At 44.5% G+C, this 6000-nt stretch overlaps 1 protein-coding gene across 1 annotated transcript in view; it reads right to left on the reverse strand.

Moving 5' to 3' along the window:
• Positions 1 to 6000, reverse strand: part of LOC135210145 (aspartate, glycine, lysine and serine-rich protein-like) — a gene marked incomplete in the record, with an annotated part of 234290 nt that overhangs the window by 66987 nt on the left and 161303 nt on the right.

Consider the following 6000-nt stretch of genomic DNA (forward strand, 5'->3'; position numbering starts at 1 on the left):
GTGAGACACAAACTTGTTCAAATTTCCCTGGCTAGGCTGAAGGGAGGGAATGCATAAAGATCCAGGCCTGACCAATTGATCAGCAGTGAGTCTGTCACCCTTGCTCGAGGATCTGGGGCTGGAGAGCACAAGAGAGGAAGGCAGTTGTTCCTTGATGTTGCGAACAAGTCTATTAGGGGTCTGCCCCACAATCTCCACAGGTTGGAGAAAATCCTGTCATCCAGTGTCCATTCTGTGTGAAGCACTTGTCTCTGCCTGCTCAACTCGTCTGCAAGGACATGTAATTTCCCCTGAATGAAGTGGGCAAGCGTTACTCGATGTTGACGAGCCCACAGAAGTAACTCTCTTGTCGTCTGACAGAGGGAAAAGGAGTGCGTGCCCCCGGTTTCTTGATGTAAGACAAGGCCATGGTGTTGTTGGCATGTGCAACCAGACTTGTTGTAAACGAGCAAGGAGAACTGACGTATGCCCAAATGAATGGCCTTCAACTTCTTGACGTAGATGTGGAGCTTCGTTTCTTCCGAAGACCAGGTCCCAGAGACCTCCTGAGACCTTAGAGGGCTCCCCAGCCCAGATCTGAGGCATTCAAGTAAAAGTCCAGGTTGGGTTTGGGAGGAAGAAGGGATCTCCCCTGTGAATACTTTCTGGCAGCCACCATTTGAGATCAGATTATATCTCCTGTGTGAGATAGGAAAAATCATTGAGTCCAGTTGAGTCTTCCTGTCCCAGTTTGCTTTGAGGAAGAACTGAAGATGTCTCGTGTGTAACCTGCCCAATGGAACGAAGGTCTCGATAGAAGAAAGCGTTCCTAGCAGACTCATCCACTGTACAGCCAAACACGGTGGGAGAGAGAGGAACTTGGAGACTGACTGAGTGCAGCTTGCAATTCTCTTTACGGACGGAAAAGCCTGAGAAGTCTGTGAGTTAGAATCATCCCAAAATAAAGAATCTCCAGACAGTACCAACTGGGACTTCTGGAGATTTAGCAGGATTCCCGACTCTTGGGAGAGATGAAGCATTGTCTAAAGGTTCTTCAGGCCCTGCTCCTTCAATGGAGAAGCTAGTTGTCTAAATAAAGGCTGATATTAGTAATTTTGCAAGAGAAGAGAGAACTTGAGAGAATACTAGAGGTGCCGTGCAAAGACCAAAGCAAAGGGACCGAAATTGGAAGACCTGGACATTGGATGAACTGAGATGTGCAGATAAGCATCCTGCATATCTAGGGTGATCATCCAAACACCCGGATGAATGGATGACATGACTGACTGGCTCATTTCCATCCTGAACTTGGTCTTTCCTACGAAACGACTGAGCGCTTACGTCCAGTACTGGTCTCCCACCCCCTGATGTTTTGGGAACTACAAACAGTCAATTGTAAAATTCCTGGGAATGGACCTCTACTACTTCTTCTATGGCCTTCTTCAGGAGGGATGATACTTCCTTTCTGAGTCTTCCAAGTACTATAATGTCGATGCGACTGGCGAGAAGACTAAAGGAGTGGTCTCCGAGAAAGGGATGTAGTAGCTCTCCTTTAATACCCTGACGATCCATGGCTCTGCTCCCCTGAGAACCCACTTTTATCCAAAACTCGAGGAGCCTGGTTCCCACTGGGGCACGAAGGATTCTTGTTCACTTCTTCGATTGAGACTTGGCAGCAGAGTGCTTCTTGACAGACATCGAATAAAAGCCCAGGTTGGAGTGGGGTCTAGAATGAAACCAGGGTCTCATCACACTAAAGGCGTGCTGTTGGAGCGGAGAGACAAACTTTGGATGAAAGGGTGCCGACGAAGAAGGTTTGGTACGTGACGATTGAGTCAAGTCCTGAGTCGACTTCTGTAGATCTGCAGCTATCTGTTCTACCATGGGGGTCCAAAGGCGCGAAAAGCAAAGCCGCCTTCTGTGAGGCCATAACTCCCTTTGAAGCAAAACAACACCAAAGGTCCCTCTTCTTCAGAAGTCCAAAGGTGAAGAGCAATGCAAGCTCTCCCGCGCTGTCTTGGATGGCCTTATCCATGCATGAAAGCATGATCAGGTCTGTTGAAACAGTCAACCATCCCCGTGTCGTTCTTGATCTTCTGGGCAAGAGCACCCATCCAGTCGAAAAAACTGAACTCAAACAAGCTCTTGATGAGGTGGTCTAATTCCACTGAGGAGAAGAACACTCAGGTGTAGGCTGCACAGCACGAAGAGTTGACAAGACTAGAGAAATCCCCTTGGGAGGAAGCAATGGCTCCCAGGAAAGGGCTTTCTCTGGTGTCGTAAGGCCTATGGTACCTCTTGATAAGATGTGAGGGAGGATGAGCGAACATCACCTTCCCTTGTTCCCTCTTCATCGAGAGCCACTCCTTGACCACCATCAAAGCTTTACTGGAGGTGGTGGAAAGGACCATCTTGGGAAGGAGAGCAAGTTCCAGCTGATTCTTCAACATCAGGAATGAGGAGTCAGGAGACGCTGGAGTAGGATGAGTGAAGAACCCCGGATAGCTTTCCAGGAGGAAACGAAACAAAGCCATGTATGCCATCAACTGAGTCGAATCTTGACCTTCATCGTTGGCCATCTTAAGAGGAAATTCATGCCAGAGGAGCTTTCTTGATGTAACTCAGGATCTCTGCCAGCTGGCTATTCAGCAGTGCAAGAGGTGTTATCTGATTCCGCAACTAAGGTCTACTGTTGCCGATGGGCTATGTATCCTGAAGCAGAAGGGGCCTTGAGTATCAGCTCCAAAAAAGGTACAGGTGTGGAAGCAGATATCGCAAGAGTGGGAGCGGTCATTACGGGCAGAAGCGAGAGGAGTCAAAGCGGGAGTGAGAACTGGTGGTGCAGGAGCCAGTGGTTGGCACGCAGTTGCTGGAGATGAGAGCGTACCTGGGATTGGGCTCTCAGGAGTGGGAGCCTCATGCCTAGCCAGATGTTCAGGTGATGAGTGCCTAGAACGGAGCTTATGACGTTTGCAATCCTTGAGTCCCACGGATGAGAAAGCAACTGTACCGGTGCAAATACTGAAGAGTGAACCCTGTAGCTACACAAAGGAAGGGCGAGGTCATATGAGTTCTTAAGCCACTTGATTGGCTTTGGAGTCTTGGAAGCCACATCACGCACATGCCTTTTCAATGGTCTAGAAGTGTTCCTGTAGCATCTACAACACCTGAGATCAGACTTCGAGTTGGAACTGGATGATAAACGGTGCACATTCACAGACATGCCTTTCCAACGGCAGTTGATTTTATCATGGGAATTTACAACAGGACCGACAGAGGGGGCAGTAGCCCGAGGGCAAACCCCATCAGCCTCCCTTGGACCTCCGGTATATCTCTCTTCCAGGAGCAGGGGAGTGGGACAGTGAACCTTCGTCTAGGAGAGCCGACGGGATGGGTAACCTCCTCCTCCACTGACACTTCACTTAGCACATTATCATTGCTCACTTTCTCCACTTTGTCCTTGAAGACTCTAAGAGACGGCCCCAACCCCGCAACAGAACTTATCACTAGATTAAACTTATTAACAAACTTGCAAGTTAATCCTAGACTCTAGACTGGCAATGGCATCGGGCTCCGAAGCATGGGAGCTGTGCGCTGGAGTGGGAAGAGGGAGGGCTGAGGAAAAGTGAAAGATTATTACCAGGAGTAGATGGAAGAGGTAAACCGGAGTCTGTCTTAGGCTTAGGGAAGGTCTCTACTAACAGAAGCCCTACTTTTGGCTCTAGCAGCTGCCTTTCTGATCCTGCTCTTTTCTAACCTATTTAGGTGAGACTCCAAAAACTTCCATCTACTATCATTCCAGTCCTTACTCTCATCACAGGTAAGCTCTCTCATACACACCTGTCCTCTACACTTACTGCACATCATGTGTGCATCATAGCACAGCTTGGTTAATCTAGTCTTGCAGCCTTTGCTACAATAGCAAAGACTGGAAGCACTGAAGTCAAACCAATTTACAACCGGACTCCGAGCCCATTTGCGACGTTGCCAGATCCTTCTGACCATTTTAATCCACACCTGGCTTGACCTCTTTAATCGATGGGCAGACTAAGATAAAGAGAAAGGGTAGTTTAGTTCCCTAGTTAACCCAGATTGAATGGTCAAAGTATATAATCCTTTAATTTGGTACTGTCCCTCTAAATTGTTTCCTTCGTTATTTTTGTTTTGTAAACCAATTTCATGCAGCACTTTACGAAATAATTCCTTGCAACCACCAAAACCAATATTTTCCTTCACTTGTAAAACTTTGTCTATCTTCGGAATTTTTTTCCTTGCATAAAAAGCCAGTACAGTTCTCCGTATAACACATCAATCGAAATCGTCCACATTTGTTATGGTTTTTGGCCTTTTTCTTTTCTTTTCCCTAAAAAGCAGCTCTCTAAATTCTTCTTCCGTTTCTTTAGCTCCCTTAAAAATCTGATGCAAAGTAGTTTTTGATATCTTCATTGCATCTGCGGCACGTTTGCCAGCTTGATTGATTCCAAACTTTGAAATTCCATTTCCTTTTTCCCATTTAAAAAACTGGTACACATTGTATGCCATTTCGCGTTCTTCAGGACGAAGGCCACGCCTCAGGGAACTCTCCATGGTGTTTATGGAAGCTTGCTGTGCGAGACAATAAATACGGGAGATTATCTCTACCGTTTCATACGATTTGACCATGGGTCTCGCTGATCTGACCGAAGTGAAGAAGTGGCACAAAGTATGCCAGATCTCCAAGTTTGTCCTTTTTCTTCCCCTCTCTTAGTGAAGCGAAGGTAGCCGGATTAAGGAGAATTGGCAGAGCTGGAAATGGTCATGGAGTCCGCTCACAAAACGGTTTGACTTTAGTCAGACATACTAATACTCTGAGCTAACAGAAGAGAAAAACTAACGTAGGTAAAGCAAACCAGAAGACTGCAACAGATGAAAAAACAATTAAAGTGGGTGGTACATCGCTGACTTTAGCAAGCAATCAAAACAAACAACAAGCATGAACTCAGGAGCACAAGACAACGTCTTGTCGGTTGCACAGCATGAATAAGAGTGACACTGTAAGCTTCTGTTGCTTGTGAGTTCCCGTTGTGGTGGGCGGGACCTGTCACCCTGCATTGCAACAGTTAACTTGTACGCAAATTTTTTAAATTCAAGATGCCGTACGAGGCTAATCGTTAGCTAAGTAATTACTTGTTAAGTTACTTTTATAAAAACATTATTTCACTTACATAATCTATTTATACTGTGCTTAGACTTGGATGTAAAAACCACAGTTCTCTCTCTCTATCTATCTCTCTCACATACAGTAATTAGTGAATAATTTCTTGCTCTTCAAATGCAAATTAGGGATAATTTCAGATACTTCTCAATACGAAAATCAGCAAATTACTAAAAAGTGAATAATGTGTTCCGCAAAAATCCATGACAAAGTGGACCACAGAAATATAAAATTCATAAAACACCAGGGGAAGTGGGAAATAATTCAGATAAACTTTTGCAGCAGCTCCCTTAAACATTCTAACCACGAGAAGCTACTTTTTGCAGTCACCCATCTTCAAAATCTCTATTTTCTTTGTATACAACCACATTTCAGCTATATGTAAAAGTCAAGTCTTCACAAACACACACACATTTTTTAACTTTTTACTAATGAAATACTCTTAATTTTCTAGGTCAAGCAATTTGTTTCCACTTTTAAGTTAGTGCTATAGTATTTCTTTAACTCCCTCACAATCCAGTATTTTGTCAACCTAACAAAAATGTAGCTAGCTTGTATGAAGTTTTCCCGTGATATTTTGTTCATAGAAAACATGTTTCACAAATTTTGAGCAAAAATTGAAAATATTTTTTTAATAAGTCTAATCCTTTTACACAGATTATTTGTGTCCATGCATACTGAAGAAACGCCCAACCAGAAAAAATAATCAGCCCTTAAGTAGATTGCTGCAGTGTCTGGGATTTGTTAACTTATAACAGGTTTGCAAGGATTTTTTTTCTTAAATTACATTTAATTGAGACAATATACACAAGAGTACTTTCAGCAAT

This window comes from Macrobrachium nipponense, chromosome 39 (genome assembly GCF_015104395.2).
Source record: "Macrobrachium nipponense isolate FS-2020 chromosome 39, ASM1510439v2, whole genome shotgun sequence".
Classification (NCBI taxonomy): Eukaryota; Metazoa; Arthropoda; class Malacostraca; order Decapoda; family Palaemonidae; genus Macrobrachium; species Macrobrachium nipponense.